We start from the raw sequence: 24,156 nt of genomic DNA, 5'->3' as shown, positions 1-24,156 counted from the left end.
GGCAGATTGATTACCATCTCTACTCCTATATTTTTTTACAAATACCATGGTTGACCTCAATTTATGATTTTACTCCAAAACTATAATATGGGTGTTGAACTGAGTTCAATTCAATCGATAACTGTTGAAGACTACCTGTTGCTACTCTTTAAGCAAATGCTGTCTCAAACAGGATTTTCTGTGGCTTTCCCAGTCACTGAATCTGAATCCAATACAGAACCTTTGGGACGTGATAAACTTCCAAATTAAAAGCATGAATGTGCAGCTGACGAATCTGCAGAAACGACAAGATCCAACGATGTCAACATTCCATTCCATTCCATTTTCTACCGCTTATCCGAACTACCTCGGGTCACGGGGAGCCTGCGCCTATCTCAGGAGTCATCGGGCATCAAGGCAGGATACACCCTGGATGGAGTGCCAACCCATCGCAGGGCACACACACTCATTCACTCACGCACTCACACCCTACGGACAATTTTTTTCCGATGTCAACATGAACCAGGATATTAAAGAATATTACAAACATTTTGTGAAATCCATGCTCCAAAAATAAACATTGTTGAGAGTCTGTCAAAGTATAATGGCATAAACATCTGTTATCATCACGTAACCATGCCGCTACAAAACTTTACTGTGGGAGAATGAGTTAAATAAAAACCAAGAGACTAATAAAGAGAGATCAGGAAAGAATGAGTGAAAGTAACGGGAAATGAGGTCATACTGGATGGGAGCAAATACTTCAATCTGGAGGAAGTTTGTAAATCACTTGTGTCTTTTGATGAGAGGGTTAGGGATCTGCTCACACACACACTGAATAAATGTGTACAGATCACCTCAACACACATACACAACCTCAAAACATCATCATGACAGCATACATTTCTCATTTACATCTTTGAGGTTGAATGGAGGGCTTCAAATCCCCTTAACAATCTCACATCCTCTTCCTTCAGAAGACATTTCCAATCAAACGTTAGAAAACCCAATATCAAATAAAAATGTATAAGAAACTCTTAACAAATTATATAAACTAGTCTTTAGGGACAATTTTGCAAGATAAACAACACTGGTCCAGAAGCACTTCCTGTTTCAGTTTTTGAATACTACTCAAACGTTGACATGAAAACATGACCGAAGGAAACTTAATTTAAAACCGAATCATAATGTTTAACAAACATCTTTAAGACTTGATTTAAAATAAAAGAAAAACTGAATCAGGAAGTGCCTCAGGACAGGAAGGTGTCTGCGGCTTCAAAATGGTCTGTCACTAGTGTCAACAGTCTGCTGTGGTATACTGTATATGTTTATGATCAATAAGGTCATGTGTTTAACATGTTTAATCCTTTATCAATTCAGTTTAATGTTCAGAATCAAGTACAAATATGTACAGTTTATATAGCCGCGCTGAATAATGAAGAGATCGTTCAAGGTTTTCATCTAACCGGCATTTGTGGCACAAAAGTAGCAGGGGAATATTTGTGGCAATAGCCAATAAAACATTGTTAGGGTTAAAATTGATATTAAGATGTACCATAAAGATATTTTATCAATTGTCTACCATAAATATAGCCTAAAAAACTTTACTTTGTTGAGTGTATGCATCAAAATCACAAATGAAAATGTCCAGAAACACGTCTACAAACATTGCTCGCTGCTGCCCGTTATATGGGAATTACCCACTCAAGTTTGGTATCGATTTAAAGTTTCAAATTTCCGCAATTGGGTTCATCTACTCTCCACAATGTCATTACAGTGGTTGTTAAAACAAACCCTTTTTTTCTTACCAACGGCCTGCTACAGCGCCTCAGATGAACAACTCCAAGGCCATTTTCTCAACATTTTGATTCAGAGTTTGAAATAGTTGTATCTTGACTATATTGTCCTATCTAAACAAACCATCAATGGAAAGTTTAATTATTCAGCTTTCAGATGTTGTACAAAATTACAGTTAAAAAATTGACCCATAAGACTGTTTTGTTGTCCAGGGTCACATATGAACTTGTTTTCTTTGCAGTATTTGCGGCCTAAAAAAACACAGAGCATCTTTTATTTTGTTTTCACTTGTTTGTCCAGTTTTCCTTTTCTGCAAATAATGCAAATAGAAACAATATTTTTGTTTGAAATTTAGAAGATAGTAGTTCACAGAATAAACCCAAAATAATAATTTTACCTAACACATAGATAGTACATTCAGAAATCGGAAAGTGGTCTTTGAAATTATCTCTTAATTATTTATGTGGTTGTATAATGTATTGAAAAAATGAATGCATAAATAAAAAAATGTTAAAAATAAATCATATAATAATCATTACAGGAAAAGGTCATTCAAAATCAAATTCAGTACCAAACAAAAATATTTGTTTATTCAATGTATTTTTTATTTTCCTATTCATCTTTTAAATTTTAATTATTTCAGATTTTTTAGTCTTTCACATTTTTGCATTAAGAAGGTTTTTATTAAAATAATAATGTATCAATTTTTAAATGTCATAATATTTACACTTCAATTTCTGGGAAATCAACCCAAAAAATTGCTTTTGTAAGTATTTTTCATGGGAAATAGCTTCTGCCACCATCAGCATTTATAACGTTTATGTTATTCTGAATATTTATGACCATTCCAGAATATAAAAGACCAGTCCAAAATCTGGAATAATTTTGCGAGAGAAACTCACTCATATTAACAGTCTAGTGTAATATACTGCACATTCTTCAAATAAAATATTAACTGCAGGGCATATGTGACTGCCGTTGTCTGACAAGATCAGAACTCTAGCTTCTAAATCTCTCTATATATATATATATATGATGCCTTATAAATATGATGCAAGCATAAAAACAAACATGCTTAGTTACTAATATTTCATTTGATAACTGTAACTCATTTTCTACACACCACTGTAGCATTAAGGGTGTGATGTTGTATGAAACTCATTTTTGAACATTTGTTATAATTCTATATGCCACTCTTTATGTTTTAATTTGTTTCACATCAACAATTCAAAATGACTGATTAAACTGGTAAATCAATAACTGCATCTAGAATATCGATCCTTAGCAGTGGATAGATAAGTGATTCTTTCAATAAATAAACAAACAAGGGAGAACATATTTTAGATATTTTTCCCTTTCCTTTGTTAATAATGCATAGCTGAATATGAAATAAATGCCATCTGGTCTTGTAGGTGTTTGATCGTAACAGATCTTACCTGGCGAGTCTGTGATGCTCTTTTCAGTCAGTTGTCTGCTTCTCCACTGCATTCGAAGACTACTGATTGACTCGAAAAGAAAGAGGATGATAGAAAAAGAGAAAGAGAGTGAGAGAAAGAGGGGAGGAGGGCAATAAAATTTGCTCATACTTGAAGAATTTTTCCTCTCTCACTTCCCCCTCAGTTTCTCTCTGATGTAGTTCTATGTGCTTTACTGGTCCCTTTTGGGTGGTACTTTTCGATGGAAAACATCTGATATTTTACATATTTTGAATGACCAGATTGAATCTTTTATGTCTTTGAACTCATATTTCATCAGTTTGCTCAACTTGTGGCTTTTAAAACAGTCCCAAAACAGTGGAGTTTTCTTTCCTGAAATTGATTAGTTCTACATTTCTTCATGCAGAGTGAGGATAGGACAAATAAAATATTGTCCTTTAAAAAAAATACTGTTAAGCTTTCAGTTATTTCACACTCATTTACATGTACTAGTAAAGGGGCATGGTTTTAAGATTGTAGGGGAAGATCCAGTTCTATAGATCGCTTCATCAGACACGCGCGCCTGACCCCCAGTTAACTTCCGGTCTATGTTTGGATAGTGTCTAAAAATAGAACTATTTATAATTTATTTTATTTATATTAAAATTCATTTATAGTATTATTTTATTGTAGAATAATTGTTTTAAATGAAGTATTTGATTTGACAATTGACAATTTTTTTGTCGTATTTTAAGGTCTGTGTCTTCGGTGTGTAATAAGTTGCCCATGCATGTTTTAGACACATACAATTGCAAAAACGAAAGTGTGGGAACAGAAGATGCTCTATTTAAATGCGAATGCTCACGATGACCTGCTTGAAACGCCTCGTGTTACCACACCCCCACAAATCTACATCAGTTGGTGTTCTGATTTGTCTAAGACCCCAAAATGTATACTCAAGTAAGGTGGTGTACCTGTCAGTACAATTGAAGAGGAACCTGATGTTCCAGATATGAAAAGAGTCGTTACATTTCAGTCACACGCTTGAAGTATTCCGTCAATCACTATGCACTGGTTATCTGGCCAATCAGAGCACACCTTACTTTTCAGACCCATGAGCTTTGTAAAAAATCTGTGCGTTTCAGATTGGCGGAGCAAAGAGGAGATACAAACATGCACGGTATGTGGAAAATACAGTGTTTTTAAATCGCGTATACATATTACATAACTGCAGCGCTGTGTAAGTGTCGTGTCTCTTACCCCCGTCACACTGGTGGAGAATGCGGGCGTGGAAGAAAGAGACCGACTCGTGCAAGGGTCTTGCCTACCGTGTTTCCTGAGCCCCGGAGCAGGACGGATATGCTCTCTCTCGCCGTGGTCCAGGAGGGAGAAACCCGAGGACAAGAGGGAGAGAGATCGACGGCCCGAAAATAGGGACGATCCCAGCCTCCAGAGACCGCTACCCAGCCGCCCGACCGAGCAACCCAGCTGCCGGAGAGGGCTGTAAAGCCAACCGAGTGCGCGGCCCAGACGCCAGAGAGCGTGGCCCAGCTGCCAAGGAGTTCGGCTCAGCCGCCGGAGAATGCTGCCTAGCCGACAGAGGTCGCTGCCCAGCCGTCCGAGAGTGTGGCCTAGAAGGGAGTCCCACGCATGGAGTTGCCAACGATCCCGTCCATCTTCCAGCCTGTCAGTATGGGTCGGACTGGCAGGCGACATTTCCCCTCCCACCCCTATCGTTTTCCCGAGCGTCTGGGAACCAGGTCGACGCTTAGGGGGGGGGAATGTGGCGAGGCGCAGGTCCAGGATCAGCGTCGCCTGGGAAACGGCCCGGTAGCTGACGCTGATTGCGTCCACCTGACGCTGATTAGCTGCCGGGCATATAAGCTGCGGGTTTCTGGCTCCAAAACGCCTAACGCGGTGTCTTCTCTTCCCCCGAGTGAGAGCGAGTGAGGAAGAGACTGTATGAAGGAAGCACGGAGGACGAGAACGGATCGGCAGATGGCAGCTTACGGGCACCCCAGATATCGTCAATATATATTAAGTATTGTTTACTTTATAATAAATTCCCCACTGGGGTTGCTCGAACCAGCGCTGTGTGAGTGTCGTGTCTCTTACCCCCGTCACAATAACATCTAAAAAGAACATAATATTTGTTTATTTTAATATATTTTAATAGCACATTTACTTCAATTTACCAAAGTGAACATAGTACTGTATACTGCAGTTTTTTCATGTGGTATATGTCATAATTTGCTAAGGTAACCGGACTTGAATTACCATAAGATACATAACTGTGTTTTGCTTTTGATGCAAATATATTAAAACTTTAGCCAGTAACACACCTACTGTACTTGAGATCATCGTTTGTGCTGTTATAGCAAATATTCAGACTCATAAAACATTCATGTAAACGGGAGCAAAGAGATGTTCTCATGTCATTTGAACTTGTTACTGCGATTAAGTCCTTACTCTGATTATAGGAAATAGTCAAATGATTTGTGGGCATGTAAACATAGTCTATTAGCTGGGACACTGTCGTCCATGAAAATGAAATCAGGCCTGTGTTGCTCATGCAGAGGCACAATGACTGGATTTATTATGTTATTCAGGTAAGCATTGGCTTGACGTAGAACCATTTACAACGTGTAGGGCAATTCTGAAATTTCACCCGAAAATCTAAAATCCCTAACTTAGTGGCGTATGATCAAGAAACAAAAAAAAAATTGTCATGAAGTTCAATGATGTCTAGCATGGTATTTTGCTCATCAAACCTAGCAAACCTTTAATTAAGTTGACTGTGTTAAATCAGCCCTCTTTATGGAGCTGATCATTGTCGGTTCACGTAAACTTTAAAACTATTTGTGTACAACTAGAAGGTAGACAATGTTTCTTTTGTATCTTCTATTACTGAACTTTGAGCAAGATGGTGGAAAATAGGCCTAGTTCTCCTAGTCGCATTACATTAATGAAGCATTGCCCTGAAAAAGTCAACAACAAACATTGACTAGGTACCAAACGTGAAGTTAAAAGAAAGTTATAGAATGTACCTCAAAATCCATCAACCAGAACAGGATTTACAATTTTTTTCAGGACAATATGACATTGCTTAAACACACACAAAAAAAAGAAGAAACTTTGACAGAAGCTCAGTGTCTTGCAATTTGGGGACAGAGGACTGGAGAAAAACATTAGGAGTCAGCAGAGTGAGGGGGAAGAACTAGACCCAGATCATGGTGATCCATCCACAATAACAAAAGTGGAAGGGCCTTGTGGATGACATATATCCTAAATCTTGACCCCTTAATGGACTTTCCTCTTTTGTTACGCTTTTCTTTCAAAGTCAACGTCACATTGATCATTTACATTTACATGCTAAAATGCTGTGAGAGATGTGGTTGAACGGACAGAGTTAGACAGAATGTTCCATCAGGAAGGAATTGTGAATGAGAACGAGCGGGAGAGCAATTTACTGCCCTTATGAGAAGGCAATACAAGACGCCGCTGGTTTGCTGAACGCAGGGATCTTGATGGGATGTGAAGTGCAGGAGAGTGTGGAAGTAAGCCTGTGCAGATCCAGTGACAGTCCTGTAGGCAAGCATCAGTGACTTGAATCTGATACGGGCTGCAACCGGTAGCCAGTGAAGAGAGACGAAAAGGGGAGTCACGTGAGCCCTTTTGGGCTGTTGGAAGATGAGGCGTGCTGCTGCGTTCTGAACCAGCTGAAGTGGTTTGACAGCCTTTGCAGGAAGACCAGCAAGGAGAGCATTGCAGTAGTCCAACCTTGAGATTACCAGGGCCTGGACAAGGAGTTGTGCTGCATGCTCAGTTGAATAGGGTCTGACCTTTCTAATGTTGAATAAGGCATATCGGCATGACCGTGTTGTCTTTGCAAAGTGATCATTGAAGCACAGCTGTTCATCAAATATGACTCTGAGGTTCCTGGGTGTTTTGGAATGGGTGATTGTGGTATTGCCAAGATGAATGTTGAGATCGGGTTGGACCGTGGGGTGTGACGGAAACACCAGTAGTTCTGTCTTGGCAGGGTTCAGCTGGAGGTGATGCCCTTTCATCCAAGCTGAGATGTCCTCGAGGCAGGCTGTAATGCGAGCTGCTACAGTGGTATCGTGTAGGTTAAATAAGATGTAGATCTGGGTGTCATCGGCACAACAGGACCCAAGGATGAAGTGTAGATGGAAAAAAGCAGCGGTCCAAGCACCGACCCATGAGGGACCCCAGTGATCATGTGGTGAGCAGTGGACAGCGAGCCCCTCCATGACACCCTGAAGGATCTGTCGGAGAGGTAGGATTTGAACCAGCGGAGGGTAGAGCCTGAGATTCCTAATCATGACAGGGTTGCTGGCAGTATCTGGTGATTGACAGTGTCAAATGCTGCAGATAGGTCTAGAAGAATCAGGACCGACTGCTGGACTGCTTGTCATCCAGTAGTTTATTCTGGAATAGGTAGGAAGACACCTGGTTGAAAGCTGCCCTTTAAAGTGTTTTTGCTATAAATGGGAGGAGAGAGACAGGTCTGTAACTGTCGGGAATAGAAGGGTTCAATGTTGTTTTTTTCAGTAGGGGCGTGACCTGGGCCTGTTTGAATGTGGATTGAAAAGTGCCAGTGAGCAGGGAGGTGTTGATAATGTGTGTGAGTCCAGGTGTGAGTGTGCTTGATATAGCCTGAAGGAGATCGGAGGGGATTGGGTCAAGGGGACAGGTGGTGGGGTGGCTGGAGAGAAGCCTGCTGACTTCTGTGTCCTTAAGTGGGGTGAAAGAGGAGAGTTCGATGATTGGAGTGTGGGAGGTGACCCCGAGGTCTGAGGTACCGAGAATTGTTTGCTGATGGATGATGTTTTGTCAGTGAAAAATACAGCGAAGTCTTCCGCAGTCAATGACGAAGTGGGCGGGGGAGGATTGGGGCAAAAAAGAGAGTTAATTGTCTAGAAAAGCTGTCGAGTGTTAGGTGCATTGCTTACCTTGGTGGTATAGAAAGACAGTTTTGCTGTGGTAACACTAGCAGAGAAAGAGGAGAGTAGTGACTGGTAGTCCCCTAGGTCAGCAGGGTTTTTGATCACAACTACATTCATCCCAGCATGTTTGCTTTTGGCCCTTCCCACTTTATCAGCGGTTCACTTTTACCTGGTTTCATTTAATACAAAATGACATGGTTTTGCCCTGATTGGATAAGTTAAATCTGTTTTGCCTCTTTAACATTTCAAACAATTTGTGTTTTTGCCATCTACATCTATACCATCAGAAATGCTGTAGTTGACCGGGTTCTCTGATAGGGTATATTAATGTTGTGAGGTAGAACACGTTACATATTGCAATATGGGTTGTCCATCTGTTAAACCCAGGTGCGTAGGAAGGAAACAAATAAAGATCCCAAAACCATGTTCCATATGGGTCCTTTACATTTTGCATTAAACTGTATATTGATTTTCTTTGTCAGAGGTTGGGACTAAAAGGACATCTTTTACTCTCTGTACCATCCAAAAACAATGGCCTTTTGAATCAAATGTGTGCTCCACTGGATTGGTAACACAGATAAAACTATGCTACATACACCTGAAGCCAACTTTATTTGCACTTTGACCAAAAAATATAACAAAGCATGCAACTCACGACACAGTTCTCTCCATATTCTCATGTTTGGTCAAAAGGCAAGACTTCATTGAAAGGATATATCTTCGGGGTTGACTTATATATCTGTCAGCAAGATTCAGCATACAATGATAAGGTCCTGTTCTCCAAAATCTGCCAAAAGGGCATTATGTGGTTTTGGGAAATGTAAAAAAAGATGAAGAGGAAGGCTTAAGATGATGAACATAAACCTAACCCAGCTACCCACAAAAACACTTACTACCAGTCCTGTCTTCCTAGAGTCCTACACAATGACTGCCACATGGCGAGGAAATCAAAAGGACTGAAAAAGGTTAGCTTCATTGACCATGTGGAAAGGTCTATACTTTGACAGCCGATTTACTGCTTTCTTGCAGATGGATCCAGTGGATTACAGTCAGTGGTGTAAAGTAAATTACTGTAAATTAGTATTTTTTCACACTTTTTTATACTTGAGTACATTTACATTTATGCATTTGGCAGATGGATCCAAAGCGACTTACATTGGATCATCCTATACATTTGTATACAAGTATCCATAATAGAGAAGTACATCCATAATAGAGAAACACACTGTAAACTACAGTTTTAATCTGCAGGGTGTAAAGTGTATTAATTTTCACAGCATAATATTACCTCTTGAGTACTTAAGAAGGGCTACTTTTTACTCATACTTTAAGTAATGTTTAGGACAGGTACTTGTACTGTCCTCGCATTACATTTTTTGGGAAGTAATGGTACTTTGACTTGAGTATGATGTTTCAGTGTTTTCAGTGTTCAATGTTTTTTTATGTTGGCTATTCATCCAAAAGTAAGACAATCTTGCACCCAGCGCAATTGACTTTGTACACCGACGCATGTGTCATTCCTATTTTGCACCCGCGAAAAGGCTTTTCCCTCCACAGAAGCACGTCGCTAAACTAGTGAATGAACTTGCGCTCCCTGGGCGGTTCAGCGCAAAAAAGGAGGCGTGTTCCGGCGCAAACAATCCCTGGTGCTATTTTGCTGTTCCATTAAACAATTGCGCCACTGACCAGAAAAAAACCTAGTCTAAAGTCAGTGGCGCGTTGCGCGTTGTTCATTATGCTATTTTAGGGGCGCATGCTTGACCATAATGTATAGCGTGCACAACGCACATACACTTTGCTCATGTAATCTACACAGATGCAACAGTTATTTTTGCAAATCATAAATTGTTACACTAAAAAAATATTAACACATGAGATGACGGAAATCATTGTGGTGTGCCACGAAGATGTGAAAAAATAGGCATAAATCTAGCTTACAAATTATTCAGGCAAATTGTAGTAATTAAGGATCAGACCTGTTTGCCCAATAGTGGCAATAAGACATATATGTATATAAGGACATCTGACAAATTGGTTTGTCCGTCAAGAACCAGGAAAAAAAATCGACTGAAAAACTGAAAAAACTGAAAGACTGAAAAAAAAGACTGTGAAATCAACTTTACCATAATGTAAGTACATTAAAAACTTTAGTCTTCAACTTACCAGTTAAGTTGAGCGTGCTCATATTTTTGCGCCTGGTAAATACGCCATAATAATAGCAATCCATAATGGAACTTGGGCACCTGCTTTTAAAGGGAATGTTGGATGACGCTCTGATTGGTTTATTTCACGTTACGCCCAAACCACACCTATGAATAATGAAGCTACTTCAGACCAACCCATTTTAGATTTGCGCCGGGCGCAAGAGCCATTTATCCCGCCGGGAAAATAGCAACAGCGCCGAGACCCGCCCACAAAGTTACTTGCGCTTCGCGCTTTGACACTTGCGTTTCAGATCGTTAAAATAGGGCCCAATGCATCTATGTTAATTTATAAGAGGTACTGTGTAACAGATGTAACCAGATTTAATGAAGCACTGAATTGTGGTTACACTGGATATTTTTTGGTCAGTCAACCATAGATGAGCATTTCTGATGCCCTACTTGCCTGTAGAAATCTCTTTTTTTGTAAGATGTTTTGGTTTAACATGGCAAGAATTTCCATGAAACATTGATTGAAAGCTTCAAAACTGCTTTAAACACATTTTATAATCCTGCAAATTATAAGCACCTCAGCAAGCTCCAAAAGTCCATTCATGTCCATTAATAGAATTGCCCATTGGCTGTAGTAAAAGGCAGATGGAGGTTTCCAGGGGAAATTCTGCTTTGTCCATTTTAAAAACGCACAGACTGGAAGAACATCAAGAATCAACGGAGACTGTTGGCCATCATTCCTCGCAGAGCAAAACAGAGAGAGTGAGAAAGCCAATGATAGACAGACCAACAGACAGAAAGACTGAGAACAGACAGTACAGAGATAAAAACTTTAAAAGAGACCGTCAAACTTTACAAGACAGGTGAGGAGTTTTATTCTTTAGCCTTTTTACACACCATGTGGTGGTGCTCATCTTATAAAGGGGTAGAAAACAGTAGGCTGAGGGAAAAAGAAAAACATGACCTTTGAAGGGGAGGAGAGAAAGTGTTCTCCCATAACTAAATGACACATTTCAGCATCTCAATACTGACAACACCATTAAGAAAACCTCTTTTCCTGCACTGTAAACAAATCCGTAAAAAAAAGAAATTTTCTGTCTGCTGGATTGTTTTTCTTGTATATTTGCTGGCTTTTTCTGTAATTTTACAGTTTTGTACCGTATCCATCCATCCATCCATTTTCTACCGCTTATCCGAACTACCTCGGGTCACAGGGAGCCTGCGCCTATCTCAGGAGTCATCGGGCATCAAGGCAGGATACACCCTGGATGGAGTGCCAACCCATCGCAGGGCACACACACTCACTCATTAACTCACGCACTCACACCCTACGGACAATTTTTCCAGAAATGCCAATCAACCTACCATGCATGTCTTTGGACCAGGGGAGGAAACCGGAGTACCCGGAGGAAACCCCCGAGGCACGGGGAGAACATGCAAACTCCAAACACACAAGTCGGAAACGGGAATTGAACCCCCAACCCTGGAGGTGTGAGGCGAACGTGCTAACCACTAAGCCACCGTGACCCCGACTTGTACCGTATTATTAAAATTAAATAACCGACCCCAGTTTGTTACACTTCCTGTTTCATTATTTAATAGGGCTGCAGCATCCAGAATAAACGTTAGTGTTTAAATAATATATGCATGTTTACTGTCCATATTAATTTTCTATTTATAAGAACACACATACATGCATCTATTTAAGGACAAATATATTCATAAAGAATTGTAATTGTTGGTAAACATAACTAAATGGATGTAAACATTACCTTAATATATATACATTGTGTATGTGTTTAAAAATTCAGAATTCATATGTACAGTACACAGACATATCTTATGTTAACTTTTATTCTGAACGCAATAAGTCATTTGACAGCCCTAGCTTTTTTAATGTATGATAATTGATACTGTATAGTCACCTAGTGCATTTGATATCCATCACATTACCAAAGGGTGGATTTCAAGGGCTTAGTGTGAAATAAGAGACAAGGCATTTGTGCTGATGTATGGCAAAAACATCATGAATTGAACCCTATTAAATTCATGAAAAAAACAGATTTTCTATTGCTAAATCAAAATATATATCCAAGCCTCCATTTTGTAAAAAAATGACACAATACTGACTGCAAAAGTAGTGAAAAGGAGTGGTTTCTTTACATGTGTCAATTTTTTTTTTTTAAGATCTGTTTTTAACTTAGCACAGCATACTCACAGCAATTGTCAAATATATCCATATTAACAGAAACATCTTTAATAAAGAAATCAAAGTCAAAAACTGTGACAAAACTGTCACTGAGTCTATGCAGTATTCTAAATAATGTGAATTATTCTGATTTACTGTCTGTTAGTATTTATCAGCATCAATATTATCGGAATGTCAAAGTACTATAAGATGATTCAGGCCGAGCAGGTTTTCTCTCTTGGTGTTGCTCTGTAATTGTCAGATATAAGCACAAAGAAATATTCCCAATGTGAAGGCCTCCCATTGTGTTTGATAAAATGCGTCAAAGCTGAACATTCAGAAAAATAGCATCGGAATCTTAGCAATGTTGTCGGTGGGAGTGGAAGTGAGAGAATAGTTCTCCACACACACTGAAACGTCAGAAATATTCATGACAGCATATGTCAGATGTGTATGTCAAGTTTAGAAAAGGTTAGGCTAAGTTCTAAGGAATGACAAACGGTAATTTTACATGAATAATTGAATAATTAAAGAATCACAACTGTGTTGGAAATCTGCATAATTTTGTCAAACGGCTGGTGAGGTGGTCTCTTGAGTGTCGGTTACAGGAACTTTCTCATCTATAGCATTTCACTATGAAACAGCACTAAACGTATTCCTGGATTCTCAGAAAAGTTGCAGCCATTCCTAGTACACTATGGTGGTCCACCACGTTCGTTGACTAATTTTTCCTGCCATCATTTTAAAACATTTTTACACTTATAATAAATTAAACATCCAACTTTGTGTTTTGCAGTGCTGTTTTTTGGGGTAAACCTTAGCTTCATTTAGTAGAAAAATGCCACATGTTGTGCCGTGTGTAACAGACTCAGGTTTGTTGCGATGGATTTGTGGCTTATTGACAGGCAAAAGTACCAGAGGCCATTTACAGGATGCCGTTTCAACTTAGAATTGAAAAATTTGAAGGCATTTTGACTTTTTGTTTACAACAGTTTTAAAACACAAATTTTAAGTGACACTATTACCGCCTGTATTTAATCTAAGGACATTATCCTGTAAAGTTGATGTCTTGCGTATATAACACGTTTAGGCTGTTAAAAAAATGTCTGCAAAAAACATATATAATGTAATATGTCTTTACCTTAACGTATTTAAACTGGTAGTTTCACCAAAATATGATTTAAGGAGTTAGCTAAACATGTCTTTAAAAATGTCTTCCTGAAAGACAGGTACAAACACCTGGATTGTGGAGACCTGACCAAGAACAAGATATTCTGTTCTGACAGACAACAAATAAATGTTTTTGGTTCATTTTGCCAGTTGTCTTATTTTGACAGTAATTGTTACATGAATCGGATAATAAAATGAATACATACAAGGTTAAATTCAGTTTGTTGAAAGGAGAGCTTTTCACCCTTCGCTTTTCAACCAATCTAGACATAGAGGGACGTCATATTTAGGACGTGTTTCAGCGACCTGAAAATAACGGCTCCTTATTTTCACAGGTTTGGACATAGAGGGATGTCATATTGTGGACGTCTTTACAACTAAAAGATTGAATATTGAGTTTGAAGTTGTTATTCTCGAACGTTTCTCCTTCCAGCAGTGCCCTTTCTCTAGTTTTGCTGATCCCACCTGCAGTAACTCTGCGCCCCCTTGCATAATAGAACATAATTTACTCTGATGCCAACCCAGGGGTGTATTACATTTTTAAGTATTTCAGGTTCTTGAAGCTCCAAAAAATACAAACAAACATCATAAAACGTATCTGTAGTACCACTAGCACAATGTTATGCATTTGTCATTGTTTTGAATATGTGACGTCTAGTAGTTACATACTGTGCCTTTTATAAATGTCTTCTGAAGCAAAAGCCCACGCTTTTGAGAGAAGCCCAATAATATTGAGAGATTTATTTAGTGATCAGTACATGACATATAGAAATGTAAACAAACAACTAAATTATTGTGTTATTTTAATCCATAATTGAGTGAAAAATGTACACACCCATTAGTTGAGTTAAGTTAAAAAACAAAATGTTTATATTTGACCATACGTGTTAAAACAACCCAGCATAGGTTCATTTATAACCCAACGGTTGAGTTTGTGCATTTTTGATCCAACGTTGGGTTGATATAACCTAACATTTTATATTGCGATTTTGGTCACCACACCGTCAGGGTCAGTGGACAGAACCCAAATGCAGGCAGGTGAAGGGTTAAACAAAAAGACGTTTATTAATAACCGAAACGAAAACCAACGATGGGGAAAACAGTACAAAACAAAACAAGAAATCAAACTAAAATACTTCCAGCAAGGGGGATAAAATAAACACGAAGAATAATCCAAAATAATAAATCCAAACACGAAATAGTAGTCTAAGGAAAACACGTAATCCATAAGAATATGAGCGGGGAAGCACAAGGGAATCTACAATAGAGAAATGAACTGACAAAGACCGGGGAAAGAACAGGACTATATAAAGGGAACCACTGATGAGGGATAATGATACAGGGACGATGAAGGACAGGTGACAAGGCTTAACATTAAAGGAGACTGGTGGCATGGTAATGGGACAGGTGAGAGAGATGAAACACTAAAGGGACACTAACGGAGAAGCAAGGGGGCGGAGCTAAATGAAAGACAGGACCGCACGCGCAAAAATGTCAAAACATACCGATATGTGTCTCCACACAAGACAGAACACACACACACAAGACAGAACACACACACACAAGACAGAACACACACACACAAGACAGAACACACACACACAAGACTTGGTACTGTCACAACCCTGTCCACAAGCCTCGAAAACTCAGGACAGGAAGGAAGGATCCTGACACACACACATTTGACAAATTGTCATGAAATATTGAAGAACCAATGAGAATAATAATGATTCAGTTTCACCAATCTGTGTGTCTCTCATTTACTGAAATGAGAGACATTTGACCTAATGTCCACCATTTTTCATCAATTTTGCATTTGATTAAGTAGAATATCTTAAATATGTAAAGAATGTGGAGTTATCAAATGACATATGTAAGTATGCTGTACATGATGTGTATTAAACTTTAAAATGTCACGGAATATTATTTTTTTGAATATTTTCAAATTATTGATCATACACAGACAATGTTTTATGTCATTGATTATGGCAATGGCAAAGTTGATGTGTGTGTCTCAGTGTGTGTATAAATCTGTAACCTCTTTCTGATGTGGGTGTCTGCCTGAGTTAGATTATAAATTCATATTTCAGAACAGCTGTAAAAGACATCACTGCAGAACATCTGGTCCTGAAGGGAACCCCATTTTATAGTGGACACATGACTGTACAAAGACCCCAAAACACAACTGTCAGGTTAATGGATTCCAGGTGAATGTCTGTCTTATTCTGGGTGCTGAATATATATTGATCGGACCAAGTCCGATCAATCAGCTCCTAAAATTCCCTTCCCGCTGGAAGTTTAGGAAAAAACAATTTAGGAAAAAGCTATTTCCCACAAGCTAAGAGATAAAACCACTAAGCTCAATGTGCAAGCACACAGCAAGCCTGTAGCACGCACATCCTCAATCCGCTTGTTTCCACTACAAACTCCATAATCAGCAGCACCTTTCAGTGCTATAAGTGCTGATTCTGTATGCAACAAAAGTACACATGCACACATACATTCCAATACAACAGATTCAATTACATGATGTTTAAATCACACTAATGTCCAGGGACAATGCAGTTAGTTATCAGATTGGGTTCTGTCTTTGGTGTCAGGATCTGAACTCAAGCTCTGGGTCTTGTCCTTTGTTTTATGGTGAGCACATGGCCTTTTATTTCTATTGGTGCCATGTGCTCGTCATGGTCTTCACTTTGGAGCATGGAGTCTGGATTTCTTCACTGGCAATGTTTGCCGTGTTGTTGGAGTTCAATCTTTGATACAGTCATTAATACAGTCTGTAAAGTTACAGAGTTGGATTTGTTATTCCAGTTTTTTGTTATGTGCATGGGAAAAGGATGGAAAGGGAGGAGGGTCTAGAACTGATCTTTGTGGCACTCAACTATTTATAAATAGTTTCTTGATCTACATAAAGCGACAATGGCTGGGCTAATAGGACCTAAACGATACTAACTTCTAGCGGTGAGAAAAAAAAACGATATGACGATTTATTGCAACATTTCAGCCCGCGAGACGTTTTCAAAACTCGATACTCTCGATTTCTCTCTCACCCACAGTCCTCGTGCAGGTATCTGCGCGTGCATATTAAAAAAGCTAATTTACACGTATTTCAGAAGTCAGATTTTTTTGTAAAGCTACACACTAAAGATGCTCATCTAATAGATCCTTTTTTCGCTTCATTTACAGATGTCGTGATGTACTGTTATAGAATTGCCAAGCAATATATCGATTATCGCAGAATCGGCGCATTGTGATTATCGGTACTGTGAACCCTGTATCGCGTATCGAATCCCACCCCTACTAACTTATGACTAATGATGCTGACAAATAGATCTCGAAGAATGGCATGATGTATTACACTGCAACAAACGAATGTGTTGACCAGGGGCCGGATTCACGAAACTGCTCTCAAGACAAAATATAAGATTGTTCTTAAGATAAATAAGAATGTTGGTATTCTCAAACATTTCTTTAAACTATCAAAAAAAAATCTTAAGAACATCTTAATTTTTGTTGAAAGAATAAAATAATTACACTCGCTTCCTTGTGTGGTAACTATATGTTTATCTACACAATAAACGTTACATGTGTAACAAGCACATCACATTCTTATATAGCCAGTATTTATCAGTATGTGATATTCTAAACGGCATTTACGATTGCATTTAAAAAAATACTTATTATAATACTTTTTTTGCGTTCCAACGGCATAATACTTGTTACACTTTCGAGTCACTTTGTCTCAGAATAATGTAAAACGCACTCAGTTCTTAATAATGAAAGCTAAAGAAAGGAGCTAGACCTTATCATATTATATCAAAATAAATATTTCTTAATGGCAAGAAAACATCAAAATTATAATTCTGACACAATACAATACACGTCACATGTAAAACAACCAAACCCGTCAAACCGTTGGCTAAGGCTCACAACCTTGAGGCGGTCTTAATTTTAAGATGATATTTACGACAGCTTGTTTTGTGAGAATTTGGATTCCTCTTCATTTTTGTCCTAAGATCAATCTTAAGAAGTTTTTTTCAGGGAATACATACCTGTGGAAAGGGGGGCGTGGTCTAGCGCGGTCTGCGGCAGAGGGGCGTGTCGGGAGTATGACGGTGAGTAAGCAGATCAACGCTAGAGTGAAATCACCTGCTCTGTTCTAGTAATTGGCGAGGAGACGCATTTAAGGCACGACAAAGGAGAAGAGTGGAGAGAGAGAAACCAGGCTGGGAAAGCGCACATCGACGGACCGAGAGAGACAAGGTGTCTAGGAGTGTCCGAGCCCAAAGGAAAGATTCGTCACAACCAGAGAGATTGTGTTATTGAGTGAGCGGGTCTACAACCCGGAAGTATTGTAGTAAATAAAAACGATTCTTACGCTTTCCCAGCGACTCCGACTCCGCCTCCTTTCTTCCGCAAGACTGAATCTTGTTACAGTGGTGCCGAAACCCGGGAGAAAGGAAGGACCGCCTCCAAAATGCAGAGTCCCCCCTCAGGATCGCCGTTCGCGGAGGTCATCAGCTCTCTTGCCGGCCTCCATCAGGAACATCATCAGGCCCTGTTGGCACTTCGAGAAGACCAAGAGAGACGGTTCCAGTCTCTCGTAAAAACCCAACAGGAGGACCGTGATGCGTTCCGGAGCTGGTTGGGCCAGGAGCAAGGCAGTCCCCTACCAACTGGATCCCCGACGATACCGCTGCACAAGATGGGAGCCCAGGACGAGCCGGAAGCCATCCTCGAGTTGTTCGAGAGGTCCGCAGAGCTGTCAGGTTGGCAGCAGGACGCATGGGCTGCCCGTCTCATCCCGCTGCTGTCCGGAGAAGCCCAGATGGCCGCCCAGCAACTCCCCATCGAGAACCTGCTGAGGTATGCGGACCTCAAAAAGGCTATTCTCGAGCGAGTGGGTCGGAGTCCTGAGCAGCATCGGCAGCGGTTCCGGTCTCTGGAGTTCGGGGATCGGACACAGCCTTTTTCCTTTGCTCACCAGCTCCGGGATGCCTGCCGCAGATGGCTGATGACCGACGCTAGCACCGTCGAGACCATCATCGACCAGGTGACGTTGGAGCAGTTTGTGGCGAGGTTACCCAGGAAAACCTCCCAATGGGTCCAATGTCACCGCCCGACCATGCTGGCCCAGGCGATCCAATTGGCGGAGGACCAGCTGGTGGCGTGCCCCGGGGCCGGCGTAGCCTTACCATCGAACTCTCCCTCTCTCCCTTCTCTCTCTACGAGACCTGTTCCCTTTCCTAGGTCAGGCTGCCCTCGGTCAGGACGGGTTGTACCAGATACCTGTGAGTATAAGGGGGGGTACATATCAGGCTTTGGTTGATTCAGGATGCAACCAAACCTCAATCCACCAAAGCCTGATGCAATTCGGGGCAATGGATACGAGCCGCGGGGTTAAGGTAAGGTGTGTACATGGGGATATCGTGAACTATCCTTTGGTGCCGCTGACCATAAAATTTCGGGGACAAAAACATAGGATAGAGGTGGCTGTTAATGAGCACCTCCGACATCCGCTAATTTTGGGGACGAATTGGCCATTGTTTTCAATATTAATGGGACATTTATGTGCGGATGTTTCTGGGCGTAACCAAGTGCGGCGGGGAGGAGCGGTCGCTCAGGTCGGAGAAGTTGAACCGGGACCTCTGATGACAGTTTCAGAGGAACGGAGCCCGGTGGACAGGAGAAACCTCTCTCAGGGCGATGATTTTCCTCTGGAACAGTCTCAGGATGAGACGCTCAAACATGCGTTTGAACAGGTCCGTACAATCGACGGACAGCTTCTCCAACCTGCGCAGACCCTATCCTACCCGTATTTCGCTATTTTGAAAGACAGGTTGTATCGAGTGACCCAGGACACTCAGTCAAAACAAGATACAACCCAATTAGTCATACCCAAAAGCTGTCGTGAAATGCTTTTCCAGGCGGCTCATTGTAATCCGATGGCAGGGCACCTAGGTCAAGCTGCAACTGTAAATCGCCTAACGACCCGTTTTTTTTGGCCGGGCATTCATGAGAACGTGCGTAGGTGGTGCGCGTCTTGTCCTGAATACCAGCTGGTAAACCCACCGGCCACTCCCAGGGCGCCATTATGCCCACTTCCACTTATTCAGGTCCCCTTCGAAAGAATTGGTATGGACCTGATCGGGCCATTAGAGCGATCCGGCATCGATTTGCATTGGTCATCGTCGATTATGCAACCCGATACCCTGAGGCAGTGGCGTTACGCAATATCTCAGCAATCAGTGTTGCGGACGCCCTGTTTCGTTTAATCTCCCGTGTGGGGATCCCTAAGGAGATTCTCACAGATCAAGGCACGGCGTTTATGTCACGGACACTCCGCGAATTGTACGGATTATTGGGCATTAAGACGATTCGGACCAGCGTCTATCACCCACAAACGGACGGGCTGGTCGAACGTTTTAATCGCACATTAAAATCCATGATCCAGAAATTCGTACACGAAGACGCCAAAAATTGGGATAAGTGGCTGGAACCCCTGTTATTTGCCGTCCGCGAGGTTCCCCAAGCCTCCACGGGGTTTTCCCCCTTTGAGCTTCTCTATGGTCGTCAACCCCGCGGGGTTTTAGACGTCCTAAGAGAGGCTTGGGAGGACGGACCTTCCGCGAGCAAAAATCAAATTCAGTATGTCCTGGACCTGCGAACAAAACTCCATACACTGGGGCGGCTCTCTATGGAGAATTTGTTACAGGCACAGGAACGACAAAGCCGGCATTATAACAGGGGAGCCAGACTACGTAAATTTTTACCGGGAGAGAAAGTGCTTGTATTACTCCCCACGTCCAGTTCTAAACTACTCGCCAAGTGGCAAGGGCCGTTTGAGGTCACACGACGAATAGGATATCTCAATTATGAGGTAGTACGGTCGGACAGGAGCGGGGCACATCAAATTTATCACCTCAACCTCCTAAAAAAATGACGTGATGCTGGCGACGACAGTAACTAGAGTAGATGATCTCGGGCCAGAGACGAACACCAAGGTGCAATCACTCGCTCTGGCACCAGGCGGAGATCATCTCTCGTCCTCCCAGCTCACGGATGTTGCGAAGTTGCAAACGGAGTTTTCAGATGTTTTTTCGCCCCTGCCCGGCCGCACGAATCTCATAGAGCACCATATTGAGACAACACCGGGTGCCGTAGTACGCAGTCGCCCATATAGGTTACCTGAACACAAAAAAATTGTGGTTCAGAAGGAATTAGAGGCTATGCTGGACATGGGGGTAATAGAAGAGTCCAAAAGTGACTGGGCGAGCCCGATAGTTTTAGTACCAAAGACCGACGGCTCGGTCCGGTTCTGTGTGGACTATCGCAAGGTGAATGCGGTGTCGAAGTTCGACGCCTATCCAATGCCTCGAATTGACGAATTACTTGACCGGCTAGGTACGGCTCGTTTTTATTCGACATTGGATCTGACGAAAGGATATTGGCAGATCCCCCTATCTCCATTATCCAAAGAGAAAACAGCCTTTACTACGCCGTTCGGTTTACACCAATTCGTCACGCTTCCGTTCGGCTTATTCGGAGCCCCGGCAACATTTCAGCGTCTCATGGATCGTATCCTCAGACCTCACGCGGCATATGCCGCAGCCTATCTCGATGACATCATCATATACAGTAATGATTGGCAGCGGCATATGCAGCACTTGAGAGCGGTCCTGAGTTCGCTGAGGAGGGCGGGGCTGACGGCTAACCCGAAGAAGTGTGCGGTTGGGCGAGTAGAGGTAAGGTATCTGGGCTTCCACTTGGGTCACGGGGAGGTGCGTCCCCAAATTGATAAGACAGCAGCTATTGCCACCGCCCCGAGACCCAAGACCAAAAAGGAGGTGAGGCAGTTCCTGGGGCTGGCGGATATTATAGACGGTTGGCCAATTTCGACCCGCTGACTGACCTCACTAAAAAGGGGGAACCAGATACCATCCAATGGACGGAGCAGTGTCAGCAGGGGTTTACCCAAGTGAAGGCTGCTCTGTGTGGCGGACCGTTATTGCACGCTCCCGATTTTTCACTCCCTTTTCTGTTGCAGACTGATGCTTCGGACAGGGGCGTGGGCGCTGTCCTGTCCCAGGAGATAGAGGGGGAGGATCGTCCGGTGCTGTACATCAGCCGCAAACTGTCACGGGCGGAGATGAGGTACAGCACCATAGAGAAGGAGTGTTTGGCGATCCGCTGGGCGGTCCTCACCCTCCGGTATTATCTCCTGGGGAGGGAGTTCACGCTCTGTTCGGACCACGCGCCCCTCCAATGGCTCCACCGTATGAAGGACACCAACGCGCGGATCACTCGTTGGTACCTTGCTTTGCAACCATTCAAGTTCCAGGTGATCCACAGGCCGGGGACTCAGATGGCGGTGGCCGACTTTCTCTCCCGGAGGGGGGGGGACGAGGCTACAGGCCGGATGGGGCCTCGGCCTGAGTCGGGCGGTGGGGGTATGTGGAAAGGGGGGCGTGGTCTAGCGCGGTCTGCGGCAGAGGGGCGTGTCGGGAGTATGACGGTGAGTAAGCAGATCAACGCTAGAGTGAAATCACCTGCTTCTTGTTCTAGTAATTGGCGAGGAGACGCATTTAAGGCACGACAAAGGAGAAGAGTGGAGAGAGAGAAACCAGGCTGGGAAAGCGCACATCGACGGACCGAGAGAGACAAGGTGTCTAGGAGTGTCCGAGCCCAAAGGAAAGATTCGTCACAACCAGAGAGATTGTGTTATTGAGTGAGCGGGTCTACAACCCGGAAGTATTGTAGTAAATAAAAACGATTCTTACGCTTTCCCAGCGACGCCGACTCCGCCTCCTTTCTTCCGCAAGACTGAATCTTGTTACAATACCATTCCTCACTTTTTTCTTAAATTAGAATGTAGCCTGTTAACTGTCACACGTTCCGTATACGGGACACCTAAGTTTGCATCAATATTGTGCATGTAATTCTAATCGAATCATGACTAACTATATATCATTGGAAAGGTTTAAGACTCTTAAATACAGATGTCTTTGGTGTTTTTTTATAATTTATGTAGGGAGAGTTATTGATAACTTTTTATGAAGAGTGTGCTTAGATTTTTTATTATCCTTTTGCGACCTGTATATTTTGAATGTATTTTTAAAATAAAATAAAACTTTTTTTATATATAATTTACAATGAACCTAACAACATACCTTTAATTTTTTTGTGTGTGTGTGTGTGGTTTTTTTTTGCAAAAATCAGCTACTTTTCTTTTTTTCAAATGAGACCAACCTTAAGTCTGTATTCAAAAGAATTCATGAGTTACCGCCATTTTAATTCCAACATGCGTTTTCATGTGTAGGCTCAAAAAGGGCTCTGACAGTTAAGTAATAACATGGCAGTTGTTAAGAATGCTTTGTGAATCCTGCCCCAGGTCATTTACCTCGTAAGTGCTTTAAGTGCTTAGATGATGAGGCCCATTTTTTTGACTGTGATTATGTCAAATGTGCTAGTTGGGTGATTGATTTGGCTCAGTGAGAGTAAAACTCATACATTCCTACTAGCTGTTTTGCCAATTAGTAACATTTCCCAGTTTGTACTATTCAGCGTTATGAGAATGACATGAATGTGGGTTACAATTTCTCACCATTTGAACACAGTATGCGTAACTTGTTGAGCCTGGGCCATATGATTTTACAGGTTCTAAAGATTCTGTGCACTGCCACTGTTCTTTATATCAGAGGTCAATAGGTGACACATAAAGCCATGGTTGTGAGAAAGTGTTAATGGATTACAGCAGTGCTGGACCGTCTTTCATGGTCTTGTGAAGTGAAGCATGATTATTTCCCTTCTTGGGGTTATAGAGCTATTAAAGAACAGCACAGACGTCAGACACAAGTGATTTGGGCAAGCCAGTGAAGTTGTGTTCTGTTTATTGAAACAGATCCTTGGCTCCTATATTTTTTGTCTTGAATATAATCTGTATTTAGTATTTTTCATATATATTTGTTTGTTGTACTGACAACACCTCATTCTGTTATGTTGTTATTTTGAATAAAGTGTAACCAGGCTTAATGACTTACTTAAAGCCACGGTTACTGGATTTTTACTTCAATACAACTATGGTTTATTTGAATGAGAGAGGCATTAACTAGAACAAACCGATGAGATAATCCACACAATTTTCAGTAAGAAGTACAGCATTGATCTGTTTTTAGACAGCCTGTTTTTGCAAACGCAAAGCTCCACTGTGCCGTTTTACTTTATTATCTGTTTCTGTTCCACCCTAACTAGACACATTCACGTTTTTGTGTGTTTTTGTGTGTTTTTGTATTAATCTACATTGCAGGCTTCACTTTGAGCCTCATGACTGTCATTTATAATCTCTGATCATAACAAACTTTATAGGGTTTCTCCGGCACACATCTTTTCTTGTGTGTCCTTGTCTCTTATTCCATCACTCAGACTATCCAAGCCAAAATGTGCACCTGCCAGCTGCAAGAGTCCTCGTGAAACTCTGTTGA

At 41.6% G+C, this 24,156-nt stretch overlaps 1 protein-coding gene across 4 annotated transcripts in view; it reads right to left on the bottom strand.

The window, feature by feature from the left end:
- LOC130415728 (tenascin-X) overlaps positions 1-3,274 on the bottom strand; it is a 38,578-nt gene extending 35,304 nt beyond the window's left edge. For all 4 annotated transcript variants that reach the window (XR_008905959.1, XM_056741605.1, XM_056741606.1 and 1 more), the window contains exon 1: positions 3,213-3,274. The gene's annotated coding sequence lies outside the window, so the exon portion shown is untranslated. The remainder of the gene's footprint in view (positions 1-3,212) is intronic.
- Positions 3,275-24,156: the final 20,882 nt, after the last annotated feature.

The sequence above is a fragment of the Triplophysa dalaica genome, chromosome 25, assembly GCF_015846415.1.
Source record: "Triplophysa dalaica isolate WHDGS20190420 chromosome 25, ASM1584641v1, whole genome shotgun sequence".
In the NCBI taxonomy this organism is placed as follows: Eukaryota; Metazoa; Chordata; class Actinopteri; order Cypriniformes; family Nemacheilidae; genus Triplophysa; species Triplophysa dalaica.
This window is presented reverse-complemented; position numbering and strand designations above follow the sequence as displayed.